At 48.0% G+C, this 17,717-nt stretch overlaps 1 long non-coding RNA gene across 2 annotated transcripts; it reads right to left on the bottom strand.

The window, feature by feature from the left end:
* Positions 1 to 10,623: 10,623 nt before the first annotated feature.
* Positions 10,624 to 16,482, bottom strand: LOC123478340 (uncharacterized). Of its 2 annotated transcripts, none has more exons than XR_006653514.2 (4): positions 16,392 to 16,482; positions 15,813 to 15,987; positions 13,539 to 13,667; positions 10,624 to 11,898 (listed from the first exon to the last, which is right to left on the bottom strand). It is a non-coding gene; the product is annotated as an uncharacterized lncRNA (long non-coding RNA). The 2 variants fall into 2 exon arrangements; XR_011651392.1 differs by having other exon boundaries at positions 10,624 to 11,882.
* Between the last annotated feature and the right edge of the window lie 1,235 nt (positions 16,483 to 17,717).

Below are 17,717 nucleotides of genomic sequence, written 5' to 3'. Positions count from 1 at the left end.
AAGAAAAGGTGGGTCTCACTTGTCATTGTGGCTGTTGTCAGTGCCTGGCACAGAGGGACCTGGCACAAGCGCTGAAAACAAACAAACAAAAACCCTTTTGAAGGCAAGGTCCAAAGGATGCAGTCCTGTATGCCACTCACTCACATCCTGGGAATTGGGTTTCTCCTGGTTCCTCCCGCGGGAAGCTCCGTTGGAGAGAGAAGATGGGCCCCTGTGTGTGTGGTTGTGGGAAGCAAATTCTGGAGGAAGCAGGAGGGGGTCCAGAGGAGAAATTAAACTTCCCTCTAATACAGATGCCATGGGGAAAAGGCTCAGCTGCGTTTTTAAGTGATGGGGTGCGGTGGGTGAAAGTGTAAGAGGAAATTAAAATGTACACAATCCCTACTCAGGTCAGAAATCATTGTATTGATTTAAGAACAGAAAAATGTACAAGGTGATTTTGCTACAAATGATCGCCATCAGTATGTTACCTTTTAAAGTATAATCCTAGTTGTCAGGCAATAATTTTAAATCTGTGGTTTACTTGCAATTGATTGAAATTTTTAAAAATAGAGCTTTAGCTGTTAAATTTTAGGGAATCTCTTCAATTGGCCCGTTGAAGAGAAGCAGAGGTCACTCACAACCGACTTCAATAAGGCCCTGAGGTTGTGGATCTCTGGGTCCCTAAAGGGAGACCACTTATCTGGAAGAAAGTTTGCGAGACGGTGTAGGAGGAAAAACCCCAACTCACTGAGTCAACAGTTGTCTCTTGGAACTTATCTCATCATTTTAAGTGTGCGCTTTGTTTTGTAGTGACTGTAAACCACGACTTGTTCCTAAGAACAATTCACAGCGCTTTCTGATTCTTCGAATCTAAAGTGAAGCTGACGTTTACTGAGCATCTGCTACGTGGTCGCCACCGTTCTAAGGACTTCCCGTGCCCTCATTCCTCCAATCCTTCTGACAGCCCAGGACATGGGTCCTTTATCATCCCCATTTTACAGATGAGAAAGCTGAAGTTCAAGGAAATGAACCAGCCTGCCTCAGGTCTCATGGCTAGCAAGCGGTAGAACTAGCATTTGAACTCTGTTTGAGAGCAAAGCAGTAGACGGTTCGGTATGAACCTCAGGCTCCAGTCACCTCCTCCCAGTGAACTTGGATGAACTCCCTGCCTCCGGCCTCACCACCTGATGGGACCATGTGGACTCTCTTCCGCTTCCCGGATCCTGCCTTGGCGGCAACACTCTTGGGACTTGGGTGACTGATGAAAGCAGACCAAAGCGCCTCAAATATTTCCTCAGACTTTTGAACCCAGAGCAATTTTCAATGCTTTAAACTTTCATTTTAACAGGATTCTTTCTTTAATCCCTTTTATAGATGATGGGGTCACAGCGCTAAGAAAGAGCCAATTTCCAATTCTCGACGACTCCACAGTTCTCAGTCCTGCTCTCACCAGCCGGGCTGGGACCCTGTGAGGAAGCAGACGAGCAAGGCCACGTTTCTGGCCCTTCCACACGTGCATTGGTTCAACACTCACAAATGGAGGGCTAGACCCCTGGGAAAGGCATGGGGAGCTCAGGCAGCACAAGTTCTTACTCGGCTTACTTCTAGGAGTGACAACGGACAATAAACAGGAAACAGAGAGGGATTACATTATGGCCACTTGCTTGGAAGGCCATCCCTTGTTTTGGGGTCAGGCAATGCCAGGGCCCAGTCAAGCTGCCAGCCACCGGGCCTGGGGAGTACCCGGGAGCACAGCCACCAATAAGAGTGAAAGTTTGTAAGAGGAAGCCCCCACGCCAGGGGGCATGGAGTTCTTAGTCTTGCAACAACGGCAATTCCCTGGCCACAGAGGGGCCGCTTCCCCTTGGTGACCCATGTGCCCCGGCTGCCCTGCCCTTCCGTGCTCCAGGAACTGGACCGAGTCTGATGCGAGCGACAGCTTTTCATGTGAAACCTCCCCAGGGCTTGATTTTTACATGTCTCTTCCAGACAGCAAAGTCTACCTGATAGTGTTTGGACAACTTATCTTAAATATTTTATCTTTGGGGAGATTTGTGTTTCAGGCTTAATTTCTTCAAGGAGCCAAAATGGTCTCCAGAATAAGATAGTGTTAATCTCACCTCATACCTCTAATTCCTACCTTCAAAGCCAGTGGGAGGACCAGGACAGGGGGCCCCTCCCTTCGTGAGGCCAACACAAGGAATGTCTCAGGAGTCATTCCTCACCAGCCTGTACCTCAGAGTCCTGCAGTCCTTTTCCCGTCCACGAGGTCAACCAGGCTTCACGACACACAGGGGGAGCAGAGCAGGCCATGTGCTGGGCGGTACAGATGTTCCTGACTCCGAACTCAGTGGTCCCTGCCACCCAGTGTCCCCAACCTCCAGTCATTCAAGTCCTCCCTCTGACTTTTGCCTCATCTGTACACCACCTGTACCTTTATTTACTCAATAATTTTTAAAGGTGGCACCCCCTCCTTAAGAATCTGCTGACATCCCCCCCACCTTAGCTCAAATGCCTTCATTTAAAAATGAAACTTGGTATCACTGCCCTAATTGGAAATCTGGTTTCACTTCCCATAAATGGAAGGCAGCCATAGAACTAAATGCAACCACACTTTATGGAGTCCTAGGGAGACAGGGGTGCCTGCTGAAGGCTCTGAGCCTGAGGCCTGCTCTCTCTTCGTAAAACTGGGGCGGGGGTGGGGGGGGACACCAAGTGTCAGAGGTGTTAAGGACAGACTGGCACCCCATTGTGGCACCCCCCTGAGGCTTTCTCCATGAAGGACTGAGGAGAGTTGAGGGAGGGTGAACTTGATCGCTATGGTGGGTGAACTTATACCGTGCCTATCTTGGATGCCGCCTGCCAATAGCTGCAGTCTTGCCCTTGGGAAAGCCTGTACCGTGGCACACCTTCTTGCAGAGGAGAGGATTCACCCTTGGCAGCTCTCAGCTTGGTTCCCCCAAGCACCCTGAGCTATTTCAGAGGCTTCCCTTTGCAAGTTCTCTGGTCTCTGCCTCGCTGCTGTGAGGTTCCAGGCTCCATTCCTGCCCACTCAGGCCCTCTCACGAGGCCACTCCTCTAATCCACCCCCTGCCTTAGCCAGACTTCAGAGCTCTGCTTCCTAGAGGCAACCCCTTCCCAAACACGGCCTCTGCTCCCCCTGTCTCCCCTTCCCTTTGTCCTCCAAGCCCAGCCCAGATGCCTTCCTAAAGCCCAGATCCAATCACACTGCCTTACGGCTAAACCCGTGGCTCTCAGGGTCACACCTTTCCTCCAGGGCCTTGGAGGCCCTGCCTGCCTCTCCCTGCCCACACCTCTCCCAGCCTCATTCCTTCCCACCTCCCTTCATGGCTGCAGATCACACACCTTGTCGGACTTCTTCCTTTCCAGGCTCCCCCTTACTTGGGAATTTCATCAACAATGTTCCCTCTGCTTGCAGCACTGCTTCACGATGTCACCCACACATTCTTCCTGTCTCAGCGTAAATGTCACTCTCTCCTGGCAGCCTCTCCCGTTCTCCCTTGAGGCAGCTCCCCTCCCCTGTGATGCCCCTGGGCTTCTCCCATTCCTCAGGCGCTGTCGGAATCACCTGTGTCTGTTTAACACTCTAGGAACCATGCCTAGCACAGGGTCAGAACTGTGTGGAGCCATAGAAATGCTGGAGTGAATGGAGGGTTATCAATCCCCACGCCCACTTCCTCTTGCCTTGCCCTTTGTTTTCATCTAACTAAATTCTCCCTCTCCCAGCCTTAATGCTCCAGGTCAATTCCCACCTGCCCCATGAAGCCACCTCTGATAGCTGTAGCCCAGACGAAGTCACCTTCTTTAGAGCCCCTGTGGCATCTGTTTATTTGTGGAAGGGATAAATGAATGTGACCTGTTATAAATGGAGCACAGTGAGAACACTATGTCATTTAAAACTCAAACTCACTGTAATGACTTCTGCTTTTGAAGAGGGAAGGCATAATTCCTATCAGTGGGAAAATTAAATCTCTAATCTCTTTACTTCCATGGAAAGGCTGGTGGGAGGAGAGAGAACAGGCTGAGATTACAAAGCGTTTTTGGTTTTTCTCTGCAGTAAAAGTGGGATCCTAAGGAGAAGGCCTCTTTTAAGAAATTACTTCGGGGGTTTTTTTGAAATTAATAATAGTTTGCACGTGGTACAAGATTCAAAAAGCAGATGGACTTCCGTTTGCACACCACATTAACAGATCTTTGGATGTGCTCAGAGATAGGTAAAGGTGTGGGTGGAGAATCTACTGTCTCATTGGAATGAGACCCTAAATTCCTGGGGAGCCTCCAATGTTGGAAAAATGGACCGTAAGGGAGAAGGATCAACCATCCAAATGGGGTTCTAGGGTCTGTGAAGGGGGTAGCCAGGAAGGAGGCCTCAGAGCAGGGTGCTATAAGGACCTCCAGGCCCAGGCCCAGAGCTGACCAGCACTTAAGTTACTGTTGCTTGTCTTACTGGCCACACCAAGCCATCGGTACAGTTGGCTGCACTCAAATCCCGGAGGAAAGGTTTTGGCAGCAAACATGGAAAGGCAGTCTAGTTGCCCTGGAATCAAACAGCCTCAGAGAGAGCAGGAGCCCAGGGCCCGGGCACACAGGGAGGACAGAAGCACCTGGAACTTGCAGAAACCGTGAGAGGGCATCAGGTCTTCCCACAGAGGAGGAATACAGCTCCAGCCAACTTTATCCAATCTCAAAGCACACATGACCTCAGTTAGCATTAGAGTTGCAAGGAGCTTTGTCTTACTATCTCCTGTGTTTATTAACACTCTGTATTCCTAAATAGACTATAGGCTCTCTGCAGCCAGGGACTGGGGTTCGTTACTTTTTGTTCCACAGCTCATTCCCCCAAGCAATAACAGTGAGTTCAGCACTGAATCCGTTTTTGTGGCAGCACACAACATTCTAACCGACAGAGAATTGTGACTGAATGATTTGAGTCGACCCCCTCCAAACACACACACACACAGAGCACTGGGAAACAGCCCAAGGGAGGGTGAAGGCACCCCCTGGGTGCTAGCCTGGCCCCCACTACCAATGTGCCACTTCGGGCAACCTTGGGGCAAAGCCCTCGACTAATTCAGCTTGCTTCCCACACCCTTCAGTCAAGCTCATGGCACCAAAAGCAATCTTTATGGCTGTCGTACTGGCTGGATTATAGGAAGTACAAATAAGGCTGTTTCTAAATAATTCCCAAGCCGTTGAGATATGAAGGCTGTAATGGGCAGAGATTGGCATCAGCTGGGGAGCCAGGCTAAGCAAGACTGCCAGAGGCCTTTGTAACTGCTTACTGTACCGTACTGAACCTAGAACCACCTCCAAATCAAATATATGCACAAAAAGGAGGCTCGAACCCCACCTGGTAGGTCAGGTCTGGCCGCCTTGCTGCCTCCACTGGAGAGATAAGGAAGCAAAGACAGGTTAACACAGTCACACGAACGTAAATAGGGTAGTCAAGAATTAATCTTATTAGAACAACACCTAATTCCTGACTTCTTAAAGGACCCAACTTACTGAATTTCTGCCCAACTGAGATTTTCATTACCTTCCAGAAGAGAAAAACATTCTCCAAACGATGCCACCATTATAACAATAGTATGAGACTGCTGGGGTCTCAGGGACAGCCTGGCTAGCCATCACTTTGTAACCCTGGATTCTTGACATGGTTCAGTTAAAATGTTTGGGTCTAATTATTTCTGAGTGAGCCAGAATGCTCGTGGCATGCACTGATGTGTCATTTTGCGAGGCTCAGGTTTAAACCACAGCCCTGGGAGGCTGGGGTCCTGGAAATGCGAACAGCCGGTAAGTAAGCCCAGCCTGCTGCCCACAGGCCGCACTTCAACACTGCTTCATCGGGGCCGCTGGTCACCTGCCTAGAATTCTCAAGATGTAATATATGAAAAAGATTGGCTTTCTATAAAATATGGCTCCTTGAAAATAAGTCAACTTGACTTGGTGATAGAAGGAAAGAGTAAGAGAAGTGTAAATTTATGTGAGTCTTTAAGCCAGAAAATGGAAGTCTGGATATACTGCATAGTGGAAGATTGGACCCAATGGGGGCTCAGATCCCCCAAATGACAAAGTTCACCTTCTTCTTTAAACAGTAATTTTTTAACAGGCAATTTATTAAATCATTCCTAGCAGTCAACGGCAGTAACAATAACAAGAAAACTCCTCTGTGGTAAAGAGGGGGAGAAGCAGCGTTTCAGCATAGCAGGAAGATCAACCATTGATGGAAATGGGGTTCTGGAGGAAGGCGATTACCCAGGCAGTGATTTCCATACATACAAATTTAGGGTTCACAAAGGTCACGAGCTGTCAGTCTGGAAAACACTGGAGGTGGGGTGGGAAGTCTTGTCTCACCCCATCAACCTGCTCATTCTTCAATTTCTACCCCCACTCCCATCCCATCCCAACTGGCTTGTCATGGTGGTGTGCCATCTAGTGGTCAAAATGATCACTGCAAGTAATGGCCTCAGGCTCACTGGTTTGACTTCATTGCACCTTCATTCATTTATTTGTTCAGTCAACGGATTGTTACTGTGTGCTGGATGCTGAGAATATACTACAGAACAGTATAGACATGGTCTTTCATCCAGGAACCTCAGAGCCTAGGGGGGATCAGACTCATACTATACAATACAAGGGTAGGTTCATGGCATATTACAGGGAGCTAACAGAGCACAGGGGAGCGGGCACCTGAACCAGATTCAGTGGTCAGGGAAGGCTTCCCTGAGGAAGTGTCATCAGTGCTGGGGACCTGAAGGGTGAGCAGAAGTTCATTAAGAAAAGGAGGGGAAGGGAAGAGACAGTCTTCCAGGCAGAGGGAACAGTGAGCCTAAAAGCCAGATGTGAAGACGGCACTATCAGCTCACACTGGGCTTCAAGCTTTGTTAAGAACTTCGAACTTCATTCTTGGGAGCAGGGAGAGCCATTTCTTTTCAGGGAAAACTGAAAAATGAAGGAAGCCTTAGAATTTGAATTTCTTCCAGCCCTGGCTTACACCGCTGCCTCTTCAAGTCAATACCCTCACCAACCATCCCCCTCCACGAGTAGCGAGATGTTATCCTCTCATTTTTTTGTTTTCTCCCAGGCACGCGTTGCTCATCCCGCATGCCCTTGATCTCTCTTTTCATTCTGTCAGCAAAGAAGTTTTTCTTGCTTTGTAATCATTCCTAAGCCAGGGCAGAGATTCAACTCCTATAAGAATGGGTCTGGGAATGCAAAACTCCTTTCTAGGGCCAAAGTCCTTAGATGGGGGGACAATGGCTATTCTCAGGGCTTGTGCATCAGCGTCCTCTGAACCATTTGTTAAAGAGGCAGCTTCCCAGATCCCAGCCCAGGTCTGCTCAGACCTCAGAGCAGGGTGGCCTTGGAATGGGCTCCAGGTCTCTCTGCTGCTTACCTAGTTTAGAAGCCCTGGTGCAGTGGTCAAGAGCACAGGCTCAGGGATGATTCCCTCCATGGTCCTGCCTCAACCTGTTTGTGGCTCAGCTGTCTGACCTTAGTCCAGTTACTTCATCTCCCTAAGCCATCACTTCCTGTTCTTGAAAGTGGGAACAATAATCATAAAACATGCCTGATATGGTTACTGAGACAAGTAGACGTGGTCATGTGTTCAGTGCACTTGGCTCAGAGTCTGGCATATAGGAAGTGCTCGATAAAGGTTAAAGAACAGAAATGGTCTGTCTTGAACCCCACTTCAGTCATAAATGGGCACGGAGGTTAATGGCAGCAGACCTGAATAATCATGGGCTACAGCCTAGGATTGAACACACCCACAGGAGTGGGTTGGTGCTGAGGGGAGGTGAGGAGGCCTAGGGGTGTCCGACAGAGGACCCAGACAGGAGGGTGAGAGCCAGCAGGCCAAACAAGCAGACTGCCTTGGGGCAGCCAGGAAAGGGTAACGAGAGTCCCAACTGCACAGGAAAAGGGGTCGGAAATAAAATCTCCACAACACATTCAGAGAATCTGATAGGAAGCTCAGCCATGCCAACTCTGGATAGCAGTCATAATTCTTGCCATTATAAATCAGCTTAAGCTGAAAAAGAGCAGGGGGTGGGAGAGTATTATTGTTCATTTAACTAAAAAGGCCAGGGGTAGCTGAATCCACTTCAAACAGTTTGATCAGATACCAATCTCTAGTCCTCTGTTCTACTTCCTTCCGTCTTAGCTTTGTCCTCAGGCAGGCTTGCTCCTTGTAGTGGCCAAAGTCAACCAGTAGCTCCAAGTATAGCTCTGCAGGTAGCAACCTCAGCATAGAGACAGTAGCTCTTCTGTAATTGCTCCAGCAAAAATCCTGAGGCTGACAGTCATTGGTTTGGCTTGGGTCACATGCCCATCTCTGAACCAATCACTGTGGCCAGGGAAATGGAATATTCTGACTGGCCAGGCCTGGATCACATGTTCAATCTGGTGTCCAGTGTTGGGTCAGCCCCACCCAAATTACATGAACTGAGCATAAAGAGTTCTCTGAATAAGATAGGGGCCCAGCTTCTGGAAGAAGGGGTGAATGCAAGCACAAAGAGAGGCGTCCTCAATTTGCCTGTGTATGAGATACTCGTGTTGTTGGCTGTTTCTGGAGCCAAGTACCTGGGAATATAACAGTTCTGCTGCAGCCACACAGGCTTGGTCCTTGGGCGGGGGACTCTCGCTGCACTGGATGGCAGGTAGGAGCAGTCTCTCCCCAGAGAATGGTGGTACCACAGATGGTGCTCGCTGAAAAGGCAGTTCTAGGGAGCAGCAGGTACAGCTGGTTTGCACAAGCCCTCAGCTAGATTCACCTAGTGTCCTTCAAGAGAGTTGGAGAGGACAAAAATCAGGGACCTGATAGAGGTGGGAAGTGAGGAGAGGCTAAAATGCCTCCAGCTCCCCAAAAGGCGAGGGCTTGTCAGCCAAGGCACCCCCAGACCATGGGGAGCTGGTGGCCTTGGCTTGGGGGGGCATTAGGGATGCTCAGCCACTCCCCCCACCCAAACTTCTTCTCAAGCTACCCTACCCCACTCCAGCACCCTCTGAACTATGCATTCCTCCTTTGAGTGCACCCCTCACTCCCAACACACATCTCTTGGGCCCTTGTATTCATTCAATAACTACAGTGGGCCACAGCCCTGTGCCTGCAGCGATGGTGAGTCCCCAGGCCTAGCCCACAACCTCACAGAACACACAGCTCTAGACAGTGTGCATTCTTTACTTTTAACTTCACAAGTTATGCATGATGTGATTCTCCTTATAAAATATTCCAACGACATACTTACTACTGAAGCTACCTGACTCCCGACTCCCCCACAAGCCTCTCTCTCAAAGTAACCTCAGTTATTCATTTGGTGTATAGCTGTTAAAATACTTTTCTACTTATGGACATCCTAATATGTCTGTATGCAGAAATATAGTGCTTTTGTTTTGTTGACATTTTTAAATAGATCCAAAAGGGGTATACCATGAAAAATCTTCCTCCTAACTTATTCCCCAGCAACGCAATGCTGTCTTAGAGCAGCTGGCTAAGGTCACCTGTTTCCCGTGCTTCCTTCCAGCTCAGCAAGGCCAGAAGTCAGCAAACCTTGCCTGCAAATGGCCAGATCATAAATATTTTAGGCTTTGCGGGCTTATGGTCTCTGTCACAATTAATTGAATCTGTCATTGTATTGTGATAGCAGCCACAGCAGTGCACAAGGGAATGGGCATGGCCAGGCTGTGTGCCAATAAAACTTTATTTATGGGCACTGACATTTGAATTACATATCATTTTCACAGGTAATGAAATATTTTTCTTTTGCTTGGTTTCCAATATTGAAAAATCTAAACTCCATTCTCAGCTCACTGACTGTACCAAGACAGATAGCAGGCTGGATTCGCCCCGTGGGCTATAGTTTGTCCACCTGGTCTAGCCTCATAAAAAATAAGTGTGCACGAACATCTTTCCCCTCCTTTTTACGTGAGGCAAGCGTGCTGTACACATTGTTCCAGACCTTGATTTTCTCACTTTACGATATATCTTAGAGATCGCGCAGAACTGTGTGATGCCATCTAAGCCTTGAAGAAATCCACAGTTCTCGACTGGTCCAGGTAGCGAATTGTTAGGCAGCAGCAGAATGACCAGGTCAGGCTGGAACACAGGAGTGTTTCAGAGCAGGTCCTAGGATCGAGGGATGTTTTGCTGGAAACATCCTCATACCATCACTTAAACAGAACTGGAAAACACCTGAGGGGTCAATTAAAGCCATCCCATCGTGCAGTCAGGAGACGGAGGCCCCAGCTAGGGAAGTGGCTTGCTCCATGCACCTAATCAAATGTGAAGCTGGGAGTGCTGCCCAGGTTCTGATTCCCAGTGCTCTTTCCTCCGCACTGTGGAATCAAAGGATTTGCCTCTAACCCCCTCCCTGGTTCCCTCTACTCCTAACTGGAGACCTCAGCCTTTTCCAGAAGGTGGTACAGAATGGGACTTAAGGGCCCTGGATTCAAATCCCAGCTCAGCCACCAAGGTCTAGTTACCTTACCCTTTGACCACCGATGTCTTCCTCTTTGACACTTAATATCACCTACTTCACAGGATTATGCTCATATTTAATATTATCTATCTTGTAGTTTAATGTCAGATTTAAATGACACAAATACATTGTCTGGTATACAGTAAGCACTCAATAAACTGCTTCTTATTTTTTCCCCTCTAGTTCTCTTCTTCTTTTTAAAAAATATTTTTATTGTTGTTTAATTAGAGTTGTCTCCATTTTCCCCCCATTGCTCTCCCCTGCCCTATCCATGACCCCTCTCCCACATTCAACCCTCCTCCCCTTGTTGTCCGTGTCCATGGGTCCTTTATACATGTTCCTTGACTTGATGCTTCCCCTTCCTTCCCCTATTATCTCTGCATCCTCTCTGGTCACTGTCAGTTTGTTCTTTATTTCCATGTCTCTGGTTCTATTTTGCTTGCTTGTTTGTTTTGTTGATTAGGTTCCACTTCTAGGTGAGATCATATGGTATTTTGTCTTTTACCACCTGGCTTATTTCACTTAGCATAATGCTCTCCAGTTCCATCCATGCTATTGTGAAGGGTAGGAGCTCCTTCTTTCTTTCTGCTGTGTAGTATTTCATTGTGTAAATGTACCACAGTTTTTTTATCCACTCATTTACTGATGGGCACTTAGGCTGTTTCCAGCACTTGGCTATTGTAAATAACACTGCTGTAAACATTGGGGTTCATAGGTTCTTTTGGATTGGTGTTTCAGGATTCTTAGGATATAATCCCAGCAGTAGAATTGCTGGGTCAAAAGGTAGTTCCATTTTTAGTTTTCTGAGGAATTTCCATATTGTATTCCACAGCGGCCGCACCAGTCTGCATTCCCACCAACAGTGCACTAGGGAACACTGTTCCATAGTCCCCACATCCTTGCCAGCACTCATTAGTTGATGATGGCCATTCTAGTTGTCTTCTTGGTGAATTGGCTCTAAGGGTATAAAGATTAATTTATCGTAGTGTAAGGAATTCTCAGGTCAGACTCCATGCAGGTAGGTGGATCACTGTTCCTTCATTTGGCTTGAGTTGCTGCCTCCTGAGTCCTTTAATACCCTGCTGTTCACAGCAGAGAGACTGTCACCATCTTCATTTATCTCCACTCTATTGACGAGAGGAGCTGAGAACCTCTGAGCCCAGTGGGTCTCTCAACCTCTGTCGCGTTTGGATTACGTAGGGGAATGTCTCCAAAATGCCAAGGACTGGGCCTCCGTGCCTTTCTTATCCTGATCAAATTGGGGGAGGAGTGGAGGCAGCTTAAAAGCTCCCTCAGTAATCCTATTGCAGTCCGGAGCGAGAGCCACCGGTTTGGAGACCACTGTGTGTCTGAATCACCTGTAGGCTGCATCCCTTCCATTCAGTAGGTCTGGGGCAGGGCCTGTGAATTTGCATTTCTTTTTTTAAAAAATTTTTATTTATTTTTAGAGAGAGGGGAAGGGAGGGAGAAAGAGAGGGAGAGAAACATCGATCAATTGCCTCTTGCACATGCCCAGTCTGGGGACTTGAATCCACAACCCAGGTATGTGCCCTGACCAGGAATTGAACCAGCAACCTTCTGCTTTGCAGAATGACACCCAATGCACTAAGCCACACCAGTCAGGGCTCATGATACCCTCTTATCCCTGGATCCAGCCAAACCTGACTCTAGATCTGAATTTTTCAGTTATATGAACCAATAAATCCACCCTCCCCCTACCTTTTTTTAACACCAGTTTGAGGTGGGTTTTTGTCTTGTGCAACTTAAAGAGTGCTGGCTACATGGGACATTTAAGTGTCTCCCCCCAGAGAGTGGGTTCTTGCTTCTCCCCTGAATGTGGCTTCCATCAAGCCATGAGCCTCAAAAAGGCCCCAGAACTGAGCAGTGGAACTATTAGAGGTCACTTAGTGCCATCCCCTCTTTGTTTATGCGGGGAGACCTGGGGGGAGCAAGGAGAGGCAAGTACTTTCCCTGAGTCATGCGTACAACAAAGCCAATGGGATATCAGCCCTCAGCTCTGTCAATAAATACACCCTTACCAGTGGGGCGATAACAGCCAGCAGTGCAGTGCCAAAACGCTGGCCCAGTCTCCTTCTCAAGGACACCCACACAGGGGCAGGGGCAATGTCTCAGTTTCTCTAATTGCAATTGAACTAACAAGCCCATAAATGTTGTTGTCTTTAATCATAAATGGAGTGGGAAAAAATTTTCAGGGGACAAAGATGAGCAAAAAGAGGAAATGAAATCCTCCATAACCTCACCACTTGCACTGACCCCGAGATTTTGGGAGGATATTTTGTGTTTGTGTGCTTTTTCTGTACAGATTTATGCCAGGCAATGTGGGGATTAGTTCTGGGGGACCCAAACTATTCTTCTGAAGAAGAGATGGGGGTGAGGCTTGGAAGTAAGACGGGGAGAGAGATCCTCCATTCTTGGGGGTTGTGTCAGACAGGGTTCTGGAGCAAGCACCAGAAACTAAGAGCGAAGGGAATTTTTTTCCGAAGCTCAGTGGAAGCCAACATAATCAATGAGAGACAGTAAGATCAGGCTTGGGTCAGCAGGAATTAAGGGAACTCTGAGGGCTGTGAAGCAGGAAGTAGGCAAAGCCATCACTGCCTTTAACAGGGACAGAGGCAGGGATGCTATCAACGACCCCACAACTGCTATCGCCACAAAGAGAACGACCCATCAGAAACCATTCCCTGGTCCTTGCCAGAGTCAACATCCTTGGAAAGAGCATTTTGGGTCATGTGTCTCCACTGATTCACCCAGGTGAGGAGAGGAGGGAGCTGACCCCTTTAACTTTAATGGGAGGAGACCAGCAGTGGGGGGACGGAGCTAAGAATGACCTCTGCCCCAAGAGAGTTGGGGAGAGGCAATTCCCCTTCATGGAACTGGGGTGCTTTTAGGAGGGGAATGGGTGCTGTACCATCCCAAACCAAGAGCTACCCACTAGCGAGCCTGGAGTGAGACGACAGCACCAGAGGACCACTGCTTCTAGAGATAGCATGTTTGTGAGCCAGCAGTCTTGATCCTTGGCCCCAGCTTGGCCATTACCTTGCTGTGTGATCTTGAGCAAAATGCTGGAGCTCTCTGAACCCCACATCCCTCCTCAGGCAAATGACCTCTGCACTGCCCTCCTTAGGGCCTGTTCACTGGTTTGAATGGAGTTAAGGTTGTGGAAACCTAGGAAATACAAAATAAGTGAAGAATTTTTAACAGTATGTAACACAGGGAGATTTTTCTGCTGCAATATTGGCTTTTCTCTATCTGCAAAGTTGAGAAACTAGGAAATAGGGTTTGGGTTCAGAAAAACAGCTGTTAAAGGGGTGTTTCTGTGTGCGTGTGTGTGTGTGTGTGTCCATCTCTCTCTGATTCTCTCTGTCTCTCTCTCTGTCTCTCTCTCTCTCCCTTCTTTTGCCCCCTGCTCTCTGTCCCTCGCCCTCTCCCCTCCTCCCCCACATTTTCCCAGACTTAGCCAGGCCAGAGCTGAGGTATTCTCAGAAGTGGCAGCTCAGGGCCCTTTTAAGCCAGTTCTTTCCTCCCCTAATGGCTGTGGCTGGCAAGATCAGACCAAGTCAAGATCTGGCTTTTTCTGGGCCTCTGGCTCCAGGCTTGGAAGTCAGGGTATTTCTGTCTTTGCAAATCTCAGGAGTATGTGAAAAAGGGACAGCAGTGACAGATGGGGGCAGAGAGCACCCATTCAGCTCCTGGGGATGAGAGAGGAAGGGGGATCCTCCAGCACTTGGTGGCTGGTGGCTTCAAGCCAAGGTGGGCAGCCCTGATGTCCTCAGCTCAGCCCTGCTTCCTGCCCATCCAGCCTCTGCCAGGTCTCCTGCTGCTGCAGCCTCTGGGGTCCAGACAAACCCTGACAACCCCACCCCCTCCCCTGCCATTCACTGTGTAACCTTGGGAAAGTCATTAACCTCCTCTCACCTCAATTTCTTTTGTCCTAGAATGGAGGTGATAAGAAGTGACTGTGGGAAGAGGGTGAGCAATAGTGTAGCTGAGAGCGGCAGTCAGCACGCTGCAGCCCACAGGCCAGATCTAGCCTGCCACCTGTTTCCACGTGACCTGAAAGCTAAGAAAGGAGTTTGTATTTCTAAAAGGCTCAAAGGAAAAAACTCAAAAGAAAAGGAATATTTCATGACACTGAAGATGACAGGAAATTCACATTTCATTGTCTCTGAGTAAAGTTTTATTGGCACACAGTCACACCCACTTATTTATGTGTTGTCTACAAGTGCTTTTGGACTCCAGCGACAGAACTGAGTAGTTGGGACAGAGACTCCATGTCTGAAATACTACTGCTCCTTGGCAGAAAAAGTTTGCCTGTCCTTGGCACAGGTTGGAGAGTGCAGACTACTTGGGTCCAAATCTCTGCTCTGTCACTAATTTTGTGACTTGGGGAAGGTCACTTGATCTACATGTGCCTCAATTTCTTCATCTGTAAAATGGGAACAGTAATTGTTATTATGGGTTGTTTTGAGCACTAAATGAGTTAATACCTGTAGAGCACAAGGCCCAATGTCTGTACATAGTATTATGTCAATAAAAATGAGATCATACACATGAAGAACTAAGCTTGTATCATGTGTTTTAGACTTGTATGAAGCAAAATCAGGAAGAATGGTAGCTTTGTCCCTGTTACTTTCCTATTACTGTCCTGAACAACTTTTTTTGTTGTTCAGACACTCGAATGAAGACCTCCCATGTAGGGTGGTAGGATGCACTGAGGGTACATGGGTCGAGGGGAGTCACTGGGGAAAGACAAAATTAGGTCCCCAGAGGCTCTGTCAGGAACAAATGCACTGAGAATACAGATGATGATGTGGAGGCATAAGCCTAAGTGTGGCCAGGTACTCTACACAGATAATAGTGTTTTGCTATTTTTTTGTTTGTTTGTTTGCTACATTGAAGAATTTTTTGTAAATGAGAGCTGGTTTCTTGTCTTTTCCTTAATCTCTTCACCTCCCCAAGAGATCAAGGTTTTTGACTCATGGAGTCTTGAAAAGCAGTTGAAGGAGAATCTGTTCTCTCAAGGTGGGAGAGGGATTGGAAGACTTGAGGAGACCAGGGAGATATGACGTAATAGCAGCATGTATGACATCATTTAAATACAAAGTGTAATGTGTTGCCATCAAAGGGAGGGCAATCTCAGGCTGCACTAACAGAAGTAGGTCTTGTAGGAAGCGGGAGGGGATGTCCATTGCTCTACTCCATCCCGCCCATGTCCTGTTCTGGGCAACAGAAAAGGGATATGGACACGTTTGGTAGTATCCCTAGGCCTTCCCCTCAGTTGCACTGGGTTTCTCCCCACCTGGATTATACCTGGTCATCAGGAGCAATTGATAAGTGCCAGTAGCTCCTGTCTTCCGGACATCTTCAATTACACAGAACTCACCCAACTCTCTCCTGGTGAAAGCATGCCGAGAATAAGTCCTTCATCGGGTCAAGAATTCTACTTTAGCCCTGGCTGGTGTGGTTCAGTGGGTTGAGCACTGGCCTGCAAACCAAAAGGTCACTGGTTCAATGCCTGTTCAGGGCACATGCCTGTGTTGTGAGCCAGGTCCCCAGTTGGGAGCCTGTGAGAGGCAACCAATCAATGTTTCTCTCCCTCTTTCTCCCTCCCTTCCCCTCTTTCTAAAAACAAATAAATAAAAATCTTTAAAAAAATAAAAAAAATTCTACTTTATCAGCAGCTACAGAAACATTAACCCAGTCTCTAGGGGCAAAGTTTAGCCTGTTTGGCAACTCCTGGGATCACCTGGCCTCGGGAGATCCTGCACTGCCCAGTGGTTCCGAGACTGCCTGGTCCATTGCAAAGACTCAAGGTCCCCTGCCATGTATCTACAGCCTAATTTCCCAACCTCATCTTCCATTGCTCCCCTTTACACATACACGACTCACCCAAAGAAGAGCACAATTCAGCCTTTTCAAAAACACATGCTGTATTAGTTGTCTTCTCACGGCAAGGAGCACAACGCCAGCTCTGACCAGGCTGACCAAGGATGGAAAGTTTATCAGCTCATGTGACTCAGATGCACAGGGTTGTCTGGCATCATGCCCAGCTGGATCCAGCAGCGTAGGGTCCCTCTGGTTCCGTCTCTTGGTTCTGTGTTAGCTTCATTCTCAGACCAGCTTTCTTCTCAGAAAAAATGGTTGCAACTTCTCAGAAGTTGCAAAATGGTTGCTAAAAGCTTCAGACTCAAATCTTGCAGCTCAACAACCTAAGGAGAAATAGAATCTCTCCCCCAGGAGCCTTAGCCTAAGGCCCATGAATTGACTCTCATAGAAAAGACCGAGGTTCTGTGAGAACAACTGTTATTCCCCTTTTACGAAGAAAAAATTGAGGCACATGTAGATTAAGTGACCTTCCCAAAGTTACAAAATTAGTGACATAAAATAGATCTGTCCACCCCAAATGAAGTCCTGTGGCAAGAGGCATTAAACACAGTGACTGAGCAGACCTAAGTCATGTACCCCAGGCTGCAGGGGTAGAAACCTCCAAAGCGTTGGGGATACCATGAGGGTCATTGTCAGTTACACCACAGGGCTTGAGAGTAGGACAGAGTGAGTCCCTAAGGGACAGTGTGCACTCTGCAATTAGGAGCAGGAGAAAAAGATGATGGGCAGGCAACCGCACGTGTCCACCACCGCACATGTGGTACCTGTCCTCCCAAAACCCCAGCGGCCTGGTAGTGAAGGAAATAAAGCCAGGAAGAGCACCTCTGGGTGCTGGAGGGAAAGTCCTACATTTCTTCAGGACACCTTACTGGCTATGGGAGAAGACTAAAAGGAAGGGCAAGGGAGCTGTAGGGAGGATTTGGAAGTTGGTCTCACGGCAAGGATCATGACTAATGACAAGAGAGGTGCCACTGGCGCTGCGGCCCAGAGTCAGGGCAGGAGACCCAGGGAGGAGGAGAGGAACTATGTGCAGGCTCTACCCAACATCTTTGGTTTCTTTCCTTCTTTCTTGAAGAGCCCCGTGCTGCTCAGGTGTGCACTTGGCTCGGGGTGAATCATGATTGGTCCAAGCCCATCATGATGTTCTCACCTCCCTTACCAATGATTGGACTAGGTATGAACATGTGATGAGATTCTGACCAATGATATGTAGAGGGCTTTTCAAAACCATTTTCTTCACTGATAAAGAAACACACAAGAAGAAACCAAACTCCTATGCTGGACATTGTCACAACCGAACGTGGAACAGCTATCTTGTAACCATGAAGA

The sequence above is a fragment of the Desmodus rotundus genome, chromosome 6 (genome assembly GCF_022682495.2).
Source record: "Desmodus rotundus isolate HL8 chromosome 6, HLdesRot8A.1, whole genome shotgun sequence".
NCBI lineage: Eukaryota > Metazoa > Chordata > Mammalia > Chiroptera > Phyllostomidae > Desmodus > Desmodus rotundus.
This window is presented reverse-complemented; position numbering and strand designations above follow the sequence as displayed.